At 40.7% G+C, this 14,126-nt stretch overlaps 1 protein-coding gene across 2 annotated transcripts in view; it reads left to right on the top strand.

Annotated features, from left to right (window-relative positions):
* The window catches only part of LOC134629035 (protein sidekick-1-like), a 274,623-nt gene that overhangs the window by 151,175 nt on the left and 109,322 nt on the right, over positions 1-14,126 (top strand). The window lies entirely within an intron of this gene.

The following is a 14,126-nucleotide window of genomic DNA, read 5'->3' as shown; positions in this document are numbered from 1 at the left end:
AGTACAACAAACAACTGTGCTCTACTTGTTCCACCTAGTTGTGGATTTAATTGCAAGCTTGTTTTACAGCATGATGGCGCTGATTAGAATGGATGCCCGTGTATACAGCTTTGACAGAGCATTTTCCAGATGCACACCCACTCATACGGTCTTTAAACCCTCTTCCTAATAAAATAGTCAATAGACACAGAGGAAGGCAGCAGAAGTAAGTAGTGAGCGAGGTGTCCAGTGACTAAGCAAACAGACAAAAGGTCACAGACGCTGGATGTGAGAAGTTTTTAAGAATCAATGAACAAGCAGATACTTTGGAGGTAAAGAGGTCAACAAACAGGAGCTCTAAAAGTTAAAGTGTGATGCCGGTTTCTGCCTACACTGTTTACTACAAGACAGCACTTAGATTTACTGTAGGTGTGTTTGTCTTTAAGTGCCCAGTGCTTTAGCCAGAGTAGTCTAAGAAGGGGCCCAGTGGACCCAGTCGTGCCTTTTTAAAATAGTTTTATATATCTTCCAACATGGATTAAGAAGATGTTTAAGTGATTAAGATGTTGACATAATCATATAAAAAATAAATGACTGTGTTTTATGCTCTGCTAACATTAGCTCTTAGCAGATAGCTTTTGATTTTATTGGGGACAATTGGGTGCAGAAAGGTTGTCGTAATACGATGAGTTATGATTTTAGGGGTTTGTTGTGACAGCGACTCACTTTGGCTTAGCCTGTGTGTGTGTTGGGGTTTTTGTTGTGTGTCTGTGTGTGTATCTTGGAGCAAGAATGAAGCAGACGGAACAATTTCCTTTGTTAAATTGTAGAACAAGTGCAGCAGTGTTAATAGAACAGGCAACATGAGGGAACGGAGGAATTATTGTTATTTTGGAGAAAATAGGTGGAAATGTAGCAGAGGAACTATTGAGTTTGACTAGCTGGACAAATACTGTGTGAGTGTACGGTCTCCCTCAAGGAAATTAAGTGAGCTGACTTTCTCAGTCCAGATGCTGATACAGACACTCTGGCTTTGGTTATTGGCTGATTTCAAGTACAGTTCTGATGCCAGTATTCAATTAAGTTGCATTACTCACTGTAAGGAAGAGACTGGGAATCGTTATTCTGCCTGTAAGGAACAACAACATTGCCTTGAAAAAAATAACTGGCTATATAGAAATGTAAAAATGCATGCTGACATTTCCAGTTGTGCTATTATCGCTCCTTTCCTCTGCTCTTTGTTTCACTGTATGTGCCCTTCTGCACACACACACACACACACACACAGAGCAGAGCAGACAATAGACAGCTGAAGATAACATTACTCGAGCTGATCACACATTGTTACTGTAAGTGTTTCTCACCATGTGCAAACACTAACCAAACAAAATGAAAAAAGGAGAGAGACAGAGAGGGGAGAGGAGGGAAGTTGACTGAGAAAAGCATCGTTGACGTCGCCATCTTTTGTTGTTAAATCACAATTAGGTTACAAACTACTGTAAATAAGCAAACACAACTTGTTGGCGTGGCGAGTGTGAAATGCAAACTGCTGACTGCTCACTATGCCAAATCTATGAGCTCATCTTATGGAAGGGCCTAGCATCACATGACATATAGATGAAAACGCACAATAATAGAACTGTATTGAATAGATCAGGCCCATATAGCAGTCCACTTACAAAGACTCCAGATCCAGCTATTTATCCAGGATCAGAATCAGATTTGTGCTCTGCTGCGCACGAGCACAGATACAGTGAAGTGAAAATAGAGTGACCCTCTTTCACTTTCAAGGTTCTACAGATCTGTTTATAAAACCACATTTAGCAGCAATAATTTAAAGTATTCATTTTCTGCTTGGCTTTATCAGTCCCTCATTGTTGTGGAGGAATTTTGGCCGACTCGTCTTTGCAAATTGTCTTCAGTTTATTGATGTTTATTTAGGGACAGGTCTCTTAAGGGCCCACCACAGCATATGAGCTAGGTGAGGTCTGGACTTTGACTGGACCATCGCAACACCTTGATTCTTTTCTTTTTCAGCCATTCTGTTGTAGATTTGCCTCACTGTCCTCACTGCCTCACTGACCCAATTTTGTCCAAGCTTTAGCTGTTGGACAGATGGCCTCACATTTGACTTTACAATACTTTGGTATACAGAGGAGTTCATGTCTCGTCTGTCCAAAGAACATTGTTCCGGAAGTCTTGTGGTTTGTTCAGATTAAACTTAATGAACCTAATCTGTGCTGCCATGTTCTTTTTAGAGAGGAGAGGCTTTCTCCTGGCAACACTTCCAAACAAGCCACACTCGTTCAGTCTTTTTCTAATTGTACTGTCATGAACTTTAACATTTAACACGCTAACTGAGGCCTGTAGAGTCTGAGATGTAGCTCTTGGATGTTTTCCAGTTTCTCTGAGCATTGCACAGTCTGAACTTGGAGTGAATTTGCTGAGAAGATTGGCAACAATCTTGAATGTTTTCCACAAAATCTAGAGAATGATAGACTTGAAACTGTTTGGAAATGACCTTATAACCATTCCCAGGTTGATGGGCAGCAACAATTGCTTCTCTAAGATTACTGCTGATATCTTTCCTCCTTGACATTCCATTAACACTCACTTGAATGCTCCATACAACGAGTACTGTTCTTTTTACAGCGACTGTACATGCAGATAAGCAGCATAATCTCTGTTGGTTTTTGTGATCCTGTCAGTCGCTGTGTGTGCATGAACATTTATTTTTTTAATAAGTGCTTTATTCGAGTTAAGGCCTCATGTTGAATGTGCACAGATGCAGACAGACATTGTAAAGTTTTCCCACAGTGTTCGGTAGTTGTGCTTTCTTTTTGATACTCATCACTGCGTGAAAAAGCGTGAGGCTCAATGACTCCAAACTGAGCGAACCAGCGGGATATACTGTTCACATGCCAGCTTGTATCAGCACATACTGACTATATTCAGGGTTTTCATAAACTGTTTTCACAGGATCCTGAATATAAATGAAATATTATTGTGAATCCAAACATGCTGATTGTCTCTGTGTGTCAGTGCTTCTTGCTGGGTGTAAAAGGTTATTGGAGTAGCATGCCAGTCAGCAGATGTTAATTTGAAAGAATAGATGTGGAAGAGAAAAAGAGACATTAAGTGGGGAAACAGAGCTGGTGAATGATGGGGTAGACGGCAGAGGAAAGATTAGATTGGAGGGAGAGGAGAAAGATAAAAGATGGGTAAATAGAAGGAGAGATGATGAGGTGCTGAGGAAGGGAAATACGCTCAGTCGATTGAAGGGGGCAAAGAGGTGAGTGTGTCGTATTCGTTGTTTGACTTGTGTTTCGTCTGTGTGTGTTTGTAGGTATGAGAAATGTGGATAACATTTTCTGTCATGGTATTTATATTGTATGGAAATACAGAGAAAAAATGATTAATTTTGCTTGTGCCTTAGGTTATAAAGCAGATTCTTAAAAAACTAAAGTGTTGGCTCCTGTTCACATGCTGAATCCCCAAGAAAAACACAAAACACTGGTGCTTATTGGTAGGAGAAAAGAGCAGATTATAATTAATGCTTGTAACAAATAAGTACAATCAAATGTTCATCTTTTTCATTTAAACGATCTGGTAAACACAGGTAAAGCCCAACAGGTCGAGCCTTCTGCTAGTAATCTCTCAGCCCTGTTGGCATGAACACAGAAATGGCTGTCTCCTAGCCAACAGCACATCTCTCCAACTAATCGTAATGTGCAACATGATCTTTAATTTGACAGCATAGAATAAAATATTGTTTGTAAAAGCCAGGCTGATTGCTACCTCTTGTAATTCCAGCTGTTTGCATCAGGATTTTTATATCAGCAAACGTTCCACCTTCATTAAGAGAGGCAATGCCCCGGATGGTTAGTTTTAAAGTTAACTTTAAATATAGTGACCAGCTTGAACTTAATTTGAACTTGCTTTGAAAGTGTCCTTCCATATGTCAAATGCTAGTTCTTGTTTCTAGTCTTTATTCCTGAGTTACTGTTGACGGTCTAAGATATATTTGTTGGACCCTCTGCCCCGTGAAACTGCCACATTTGTAAATATTTGAAACATTTAAAGTTTCAGGATTACAGACATTTTTATACAAATGGTCACATCTGAATAACAAGCAGTTATTTATGACTAGGTTTCCTCATTCTTTAACAAGTTGATTAAATAAAGGCTCTGTAGATGTGTCGAACTTTAAGTCAGCACCTTGAATTAATGCTGAAAGTCTGCATTTTAGTCACATATTGATTGACTTATTTAAAATTCACTGTGATGTGTACAGAGGCAAAATTACAAAAACTGTGTTTCTGTCTAAAAACATTTGAACCTGACAATATACTGAAGTTAAGTAGTTGTAGTGTTACTGTCTAGAACCGTATTAGACAGTATTTGCTTTCATCAGTGAGTAACTTTAAGAGTGTACAGAGAAACAGCTTTGATGATTTGCCAGCTCGTTCTTTAGGTTTTTGGAAGCAGCTGTTGACCAAACAGATTAAATTACTTCATTTTTCTAGAGTTGGTAGTTGAGTCTGTATGATCATCACAAGATAGAGCTTAAGCTGACCTTAACCCTCTCCAGGCAGGTGTTGCCGATTTGCAACAGCTAAAAACTAACAACCTGATTACCCCACATACATATTTTATGAGGGTTTTTTTTTTGATAATTTTCCCCAAATATCAGATTTTTCCTGTAACTAAAACTTAATTTGAGCCTGAGAGGGTTAAATATTCTAAAGACATCATGCAGCTTTGTCAGTGATGGACTCCATAGTGTTTTATGGTTATACAGTGGACAAATTCGCATGTACGAATACCTAAAGTCACATCAATTACCTCATTTGTTCATTAGCTACCATGTGTTCAGCTGACACCGTGATCTGAATGTGCGGGCGGTGCTTTTCAAGTGTCGTCTGCATTCGTTAAATCCTCATTGAGGTACCGCCACCCTTCACATCTGTTTAGTAATTCACACACCACGAGTGTGCGTGTCTGCGAAAAGTGTAGACTTAACAGTGTTTTTATCTGGGTTTCTGAGCGAACAGGGTACTTGCAAAGAATTAGTGAACGAAGGAGAGATAAAGAGAAGTGAGATGAGACTGAACAGAGAAGACACGTGGACAGAAAAGGATTGTGTACCAGAGAGAGAAAGGCGCGCAACGAGCAAGTGCAAAACTAGTAAAGCTTTGAGGACGATACAGATGGATAGGAAGGAAGAAAGAGAGGCAGAGTGTAAAAGTTGAAGATTGAGAGGGGATGCTGAAAACAGGAATAGATCAACAGGGCCTTTAATCCAAAAATAGTTTCCGCCCTTCCCCTCCTTCCTCCTCATCCCGACTTACCTCCCCGCCACTCCCTCCTCCCCTGTCTGCTTGTTTGGAGTGATTGAAGAAAAGGGGAGATGTGTGCAGCCTTCACATGTACTACACACATACACAGTCACAGACAGCAGTGTGTGCATGCGGACATATTGTGGTGCAGAGACAGACAGATGATGTCCATTACCAGGCCGAGCTGTCCGGAGCCAGGCGGAACAGCTGCAGCCAGATCGCACTGATCTATCACTGTTCTAATGAAGCTGTTATAGCCAGGCCCAACCAATCAATCTCTGAGCCACTTAATCAATTAAACCATTAATCAGACATAGACCCTAACTGTTCTTGGCCCTTTGAGGGATAGTTTTATATATATACCGAGACATGACGACAGAGGCACACAATCCTGTGCTTATACATGCAGGCACAGAGTCGGTCTCCTATAAAAATAAGCTCCACTTTTCTTTGTTGCTGCAAGAGGCCAACAAGCAGAACAGTTAAATGTGTCTTCGTTTGCATTTTCATAAGAGGTACAGCTGAATGAGGTGCACAGTACACTTAGGAAAGCAGGCAACATTTGCAGGTGAGACACTCAGTGATAATTATTGTATCACTTCTGTTTCTTGTGCTTGAAGATTTAATTGGTATGAAAAAAATAGCTTCATAAATGCATTTGCTCTTTTTTTCTGTCTGAATCACTCAAAAATGACCGTTTGGAGGTTTTGAAGAAAAAAAAAGACGTTTTTAATGGTAACCTTGGGGTCTGGAGAACATTAATCGACATTTTGTAGTATTTTCTGGCATTTTACAAACTAATAGCCAGAACACACATTACTGATGATGTTTGTTTTATTCTCATATCATCTAAATTTAATGACTCCCCACAGCTTTCTTTCACTTTTTCATGTGGATTGCAGTAGAAAATTGCAAGCAAACTTGAGAATTTATGATCTGCTACTCAGGGGCCTGCATAATGTGACTGCTATAACTATTGCTCAGTAAGTTGCCTTCACTATTATTCAGTTGTCCAAAGTATGATTGGTAGTAACTGTCTTTATCTTTCAGTAATCCTGATTGTTATCCTGAAATTATTTTCAGGGAGACACTGTAAATTACTGCCGTTATGAAAAACTTTTTCACCATTTCAATACAGACATTGAGCTTTTTAGCTTCTTTAGCAATTTATTTCCCCCTCATCAGTCAGCATGCAACTTAGCTTCTGGAGACAGCACCCAATAATTCAGATCTCTTGGTGCAGATACAGTATCTAGATACAGGATAACATATCTAGCCCAACTCTTCCTGTTTCATGTATTGGACACTGTTTTTTTAGAATGTGTGGTCTAACAAAACAATGTTAGCAAACAACAAAATTTTGACTTACGTTTTTTTCTTCTTTTGTTGGTGAGTGCCACCACCCAAAGGAGGTGTTACTGATTTTTATTATGATATCTCTGCTCGCTTCTCTTTCCCCTCAACCCCTTCTCTGCCCCTCCCTGACCCTGGTCCTGCCTGAGGTTTCTTTGTGTTTAGAGGGAGTTTTTCCTTCCCGCTGTCGCCAAGTGCTTGCTCATCAGGGGTTGTGTGGTTCTTGGGGTTTCTTTCTAATACAGCAGGGTCTTACAATATAAAGTGCCTTGAAGCAACTGTTGTTGTGAATTCATGTTATGTAAATAAAGCTTATAAAGCTAATGGTTGCTCCAGGGGACATTTCAGTTTCTGGTTGCTTAGCTAACTCCGAATATATTTAACAACTCCCTATATGCAGATTAGTGGTACCCTTCCATTGTTGTTTTGTTTTTTATTTTAAACTAACTCATCATGCCAATAGTTATTTAGCCTGTCATCCCTTAAATTTCATTGGCTTTACGGGTCTCTGGTCACCACATCACTGCTAGTCACCTCCTTGAGGCTTAAAAGTAATTTTGGGGGGTTAAAGTAATTTTATTGGCTTAAATTAATCAATCTTTATTTTTCTGAAACAGACTGATTGCATTGGACTAATCTATGAGCACAATTAAGACTGGCTAACCCTACAGGCCAGCCTAATATGTCTAATATGTAAAAACCACCCCAAAAAGCTGTCGGTACCAAAAACCTCATCCTTTGCTTATTAATTCTGCATATTCATATTCAGATATTAATCTGTATGTACCTGTGGTGCAGTGTGAATTCTGATATCTGATGGGATTGTGGTTATTTGATTCATGCCTTTGAACTAAATTGGATGAAACAGTGTCACTGTAAGGACTCTACGTGAATGGAATACAAGTAAAAAGCTATTAAAGATGTATTCAGACTTTGCCATCAAGGCACTTCATGCAGAATGGCTCTAATGAAGGTGTGCTGTGTATCAGGCTGTATGCTATAGGCTTATGGGCATGTCCTTTGATGACTTGGATATCTGGTGAAACATAAAACGCTAACAATAAAGTGTATTTGGCCTAAGCAGTAACAGGTCAGGAAACCAGCAGTGAAGGAGCCCTTACACCCTGTTGGTGCTCTATAACAACTGTCAGTGGACATCTCTCACAGTATGTAGGTACAACTGTTTTGACTACCAACCAGTGATTTTCATTTTTGACTTTAACACCTTTGGGACAATCCAAATTAGGACTTGTATAGTTTCATTTTGCTGCAAGTGTTTTAGCTTTAAGGGAGTATCCAAGGAAATGCCAATACATGTTCCCCTCCGCCGATCTGTCCTCTTTTCCTCAAGGCCACGTCCCCTCACTCACTGGAGTATTGTAAATGAATGGGCTATATCACAAGCAGATGTTGCACACAGAGTAGTGAATAGTAAGCTGGAATAGTATCCTCTTGCATATGAACCTTATTTACTTATGCCAAGGGCCTCTTACCCACAGTTCCTCAACTCTGTGTGACAGAAAGGCAATGGGAGAAGGGTGGATAAAGACAAAGATGGGGTGACAATGAAGCAGCGTGAGATAGCAGGTCGCCCTGCAGCTTTCTGGATGAAGAAAAGAAGGGGGAAACAACCTGATTTAGTAGCAAGGCATTTCTTGTTTGTCTCTCCTGTGATCCGTTCTCCATCTCACCCTAGGGTGGTTGGCACAGGACAGGAGAACACAGAGCTGTGCCGTATTACAGCAACAACTTTTCACGTCAACTTTTGCCCTATCCGACCACTCGCCTTTCATCTCTCACTTGTCTTTTAATATTCTTCCTTTTCTCTCACGGGATCAGAGGCCCCGTGTTTTATTCTCTTTCTCCTGTCAGAGGAGAAAACTTGCAGAAGCAAGCACTCCTCTATGAATCTGTTTGTTATGCTATCATTAAGCTCACAATATGAAGCCACATCTATCTCCCCTTTTCATTATATGCTACATGTTTTGTTTTCTGTTTAACATTTTTCTTGTTATCACTTTATTTTTCTGGTTGGATGTTTGTTTATCAGTTTCATTGGCACATTTTCATTCATTTCCGCGCCTTTTGAGGCGATAAGAGGTAATGTTTAACGAGGGTTTGTTGGGTTTTTATCTCAAGTGCACATTTGAGTGCAGACATCTGTTTGGGCACGAAGAAACCTGAAAAGTCTTATGACGGGAACAGCGAGGAGTGGAAATTAATTTGTCATTAAATGAAAAAAGTGGTTGTACAGACGGATAAGCAAACCCTTCTTTTCTTTTCAGACTGTCGGCAAAGTGAATGTCAAAACCTTGTGACATTTGGGAGTCCACGCAAGGGTGATTGACACCAACTTTTACCTGAACGTGTATGAGAGACTGGGCTGTGTGTGTGGGTGTGTGTTCGGGCATGATTGACATGGTAAATTGGAAAGGTCAACTGGTGCTACAGACAGGCAGACAGCAGGAAGATGTAACCTTGCCAGAGTCCACATTTATAGAGGGAAGGCGAATCGGATCCAGTGACAGGATTTTGCTCAAATAAAGAGAGTAAAGGTTGTATGAAAACCAAACTTTGTTATGTAAACCTGCTCACGGCTGTTTACATGCTGTGTATCAATGATAGGTCTCCACAAATTCTTCTTAGAGTTTCAGAGGCAGACGCACAACTCGGTATAAGAAAAGAAAGCATATTTTAACATCTGGGTCCATCAGGAATTGCCCTGAGGTCTGAGGTCAACGCTCCAGCAAGCTTATTATTTTACATGCGTGTGCGCACACGTGTTTGTGTGTCGAGACGGGTCCACGGTCCCTGTGCTTCTCCCTGTAAATGTATCAGTATTGGAAGTTGGAGCGTTGCATTTGTATCGCTGCTGATATGAATTTCAAATAGGTGTGTGTTTGTGGCTGTGCACGTATGTGTGTTAGCACGTGTGTGTTTCAGAGCAGGAAGAAGGAACAGAGAGAAAAGGGAGTGAGATTGACAGGGTAAATTGGAATGGTAAGGGTTTTTGAGGTTGAACTTTGGGTTTTTAAGCAGCCAAGGGAGGGAAAGAAAAGACCCAAACGCGTTGCTAAAAAAGTATTCTTTTGCTTGGGGAAATGTGACAGTGGATGTCGATGTGGGTGGATGCGGGGGGAACAAAGCGAAGCTGAGCCGGGGAATAGATTGTCACCGAGGGGCAAGGGTTGTCTTGTTGTATGTAGATGGAGGGAAAGAAGAAAGGCCCACTGGGGCATTTTATGTGTTAAAGGGTTATGAGAGGTTGGGGTGAGTCATGGAGGGTTTCGGGGTGTTGCAGCAAATAGGTGACCCTGAGCTTGGGACTGAAGGTTCAGTACCAGCACACCAGGTCATTCGGAAAGCTAAAACAGTCACACATTACGCACATACCAAGCACACAGGATTGTTGTACTGAATAGCAGGCACGGGAAGCAGATACTGTAATTATTACCTCTTGTACACAAACACATACAGTAGACACCCTCATGTGCTGCGGCATCCATGTGCACAATTTGCTACCACTCACAGAGGACACGGTGACCTCCGCTTGTTTATGGGTCCTTCAGGCAGGCGAATACACAACAGTGAATTTATGAATACAAATCCTCCCCAAGGTTGAGGCGTACTTAGACACAAACTAATATTTTCACATGACCTCAAACTGTTTTAATAAGATTAATATCAACCATGATGCTGATGTTGGATATAAAGGCAGAAAATGACAGGAGCCACCTGTGCTACAGTAATTATCTCAGTTGTGCAATGCACATTGATTAAGACAATGAATGATCCAAGGCATTTCACAGGGTTCTGAAACAGAGAGAGAGATTGGGAAAGCAGCGGGGGAAAAAAAGTGTTCGGTGTATCCAGCGCTGTGAACGTCAGATGCTTTGTTGTGTCGTGAACACACGCACACACACAAACACAGTCTTTTGGTCTTCCTCTCCGTCTGTTGTCCCCTGATGTCCTCATTGTTTCTGTGTTCCTGTTGGAAACTGAAGATGACTCAGAATGACACATCATTTGAATACACATGCAGGAGTGTGTGCCCTCAGACCAAATCCTGCATGTTCCTGTTTGTCTGTGTGTCTGTTTGCATTTGTGTGTGTGTGCCATGTTTGTGCAAGCCCGCATGTGTGTGCTGTCACCCCGTTAGACTCTCCAAAATAATAGATTTAGTAATACTGCTACTTGACAGCACAAACTGTTCTCCACTTAAAAAGCCATGTTTGAGTGTGTTAGGAATAGTGTAGAACATTTTGTCCTTTTCTTTCTGTTTTAAAAGGACTGCCGATGTAATACCTGAGTTTCAGTACAAATCTCAAGAAACAATTCTGTACCAGAAAACATGATATATGCTCTGTGTGCAATTTAAATCGTACACCTTGCAATTTGTCTAAAACAGCATTACTAAACCATGTCCTCACAAACTTTCAGCTTTGTTTAAAACTGCTTATAGGTGAACTCAGTTCTGTTGGTATTATGGCATATGTAGTTTATAGATAGATCCATTTCAAAGCAGCCATTTTGACACTGAATACTAGTTAAATACAGGCGTTACTAATCACATTAATGAAGCTCAGTTCTGTTTAGACAGAGAGCCTTCATTAACTGAGACATGCCTGCAGATGTCCTACTACACAGAGAGGCGATTGCTCACACAGCCTGTAGCTAATGCCTCGCTCACACTAGAGTAAAAACAGGATAGCAGCTTCCTTGCGAGTAGGAAAAATTATTGTTTCCTCAGTGATTGCACTGAAATTTTAATCATGCACCACCCTCAACTGCCTGTCTGGACTCTGAATATTAGTAGTTAACGTGAATATCTGTGTATGTAGATAGCCACCGACTTGCAACACGTGTCACTGGATTCGTGATTTTTGCAGTTTGCATGTATTTGCCAACGTGACACGATTTAGTCACAAACTAATTGCAAAATGACTCCTTCTTATTGTTGTTTTAGTGCTGTCTCGATGCACCAAATTTACTTTTAAGTCAGTTATTGACTGCAAGTGGTCACAGACCTGGTCCCTGCTTTTCAAGCAGCCATTTCAAAGACAACAAGCTTGCAAGTTCAATGCACACTGTTGCAATAATTTTGATTGTGCTGTGGTCTCCGACCATCGTTTCCTCTAATGTGACTGTAGCATAACTTCCCAAAGATAGACCAGATTTGCAGATATGTGGCAAATAGCACTACTTTGATTTATCATTAGCTTGTTCTTAAAATTTTTTACCATCCTAGAAAGTGTACTGTAGTTTTTGTTTGCATATACTAGCAGCGGATACGAGCAGGTTAAGCTTTATTTTTTCTACATAGTTAAGCCTGTTGCACAGGTGATGTGATAAAAGACACTTAATGGCTTTTACTCGTGAAGGTTTAGACTGCACAGTAAAGTGCTAGTACTAAAAATGTCATCTGCACTGATCAGAGCTGTGCACTAAGAAGAAAGTTCAACATCTCAAGGATATCTTTTCATTATCTGGCATCACTCACCGGCACACTGGCAATCAGGCTAAGCGGTGAGACAAACATAGTTATCAACTTGATAAGTAAACCCATGGTTTATCAATCTGGCTACAAACACGTTCACGTAAAAGAGGTAGCGTGAACCTCTTAAGCCCCAACGCCCCCTGATACGGGGGCAAAAGGCAGGAGATCAGGTAGGCTTGGGGCTCAGGAGGTTAAGCTTCTGACCACCCACAAACATGAATTAGTCTACTGGCAGCAGTGCGTCTGATTTTACAAAGGAAGATAAAACTATAATATTAGAAAAAATATTAAGAGATTACACACATACTGAAACCAACACAGCTGCTGCCAACAAAGCAGTGACGTGGGGGAAAATTGGCAAAAAATACAGACTGCATACGTTAACAGAGTATCTGTGCTCTGTCATTAAGGTCTGGGAGGCTCTAATGGATTATAATTATTATTCCATTAAATTAATATGTAGATGTGCATAAAATAATTTTTGTTTTTATCCTTTCAGCTGTGGACATGGTGTTTTTTAATGCTCTGAGAGCAAGTAAAGAATAATATAGAAACAGAATTCAAACATAGCCTTAATGCAAATTTCATACAAGGTTCATGAGTACAAATAGTTGCTCTGTTGTCATATTGATGCTTAGAACAATGACATTGTTTTAAATTGTTTGCATCCAGCAGGACTTCATATAATAATTTACACATATACTTTGTGATCATCAGGGAAAACAGAAAACATCAGATGCTTTTAGTAAAACTTTAGACCTCCCTACTGCCCGCACACTGAGGTCTGAGGGATCTTTCGGGAATGGTGGTGCTTTTTTCCACAGAATTGATTAGTCACTAGCCGGTGATTTAGATCACTAATCTGGAAAGCAGCCTGTTAGGCGGCAGGTTAGGTCTGCAGGTCACAGCTGACCACATCATCTGTTGTTGTTATTAGCATTTTGTACCACTGAGCCTTTTCACAACAAACTTGTGAAAGCCTGAGCATTACCTTGACTAAGGTTGAGACATCTTTATTTTGGTAAACTATGAGCATCGGAAATGTGAGGCATTGAACACTCCCAATAGAGCAGGTGCTTTAATAACACTTTACACTTTACACAACACTTTAAGACTAACATGTTGCACAGCTTCAGATTTTTAGAACATTGTATTTCTTAAAGTTTCTTTAGGTTGCTGCTGTTGTGCTCTTTAGAAGACGCTACTTTTTAAAATGCAGTGTATAGCATTTAGCTGCATTATCATTAAATGAAGTAAAGTACGCCCACAGTTTTGAACAGTCAGCTGTGACCGCAGAGCACAGATTGCAAACACAGCAACATCACATGTGATCAGTTTATACGAGCAGCTCCGTGATTAGAAGACGTTATGGAATTTATCAGCTGTGCTAAAATGAATTCACATTATATAAACACTGATTGCAGCACTGTTTGTCACTCACCAGTTATTAAATACTGATCAGACTGGAAGTGGTACCAAATAAATTGAGTATCCAGCCCTCCTTCGTCCTCTGTGGCCCTTCGCCTGATTTCATGTCACAAAGCAGACAGGTATAGGACGAAGGAAATTCAACACAGGCACAGTGTTAGCTGGCTCGACAAAACACTGGGTTACTTCACATAGTCCCTGGTTCTTTGATAGCAGAGATGAGTGTTTGACTATGGGAATCGCCTTGGTGTGGCCAACTATGAGCCGTCTCGGGAAACGCGAGCGAAGCATCTCACTCTGAACCAGGGATTAAAACTCGGAACATAACCTAGTCCCAACCAGGTTATGTGTTGAGCATAAGTTACCATGGTGATTTAGCTGGTGAAAAGAGAGCCGCTCGACACAGCTCACAGGTGTTTCCAGTGTTGCAGACAAAGCACGCCTCCTCTCCAATACTGAACACAGCTGTCACAAGAGGTGGAGAGTGTCATCACAACAAGCATCAGTCTTAAAAGATATTGTGCCACTAA

The sequence above is a fragment of the Pelmatolapia mariae genome, linkage group LG6 (genome assembly GCF_036321145.2).
Source record: "Pelmatolapia mariae isolate MD_Pm_ZW linkage group LG6, Pm_UMD_F_2, whole genome shotgun sequence".
NCBI classification, from domain to species: Eukaryota; Metazoa; Chordata; class Actinopteri; order Cichliformes; family Cichlidae; genus Pelmatolapia; species Pelmatolapia mariae.
This window is presented reverse-complemented; position numbering and strand designations above follow the sequence as displayed.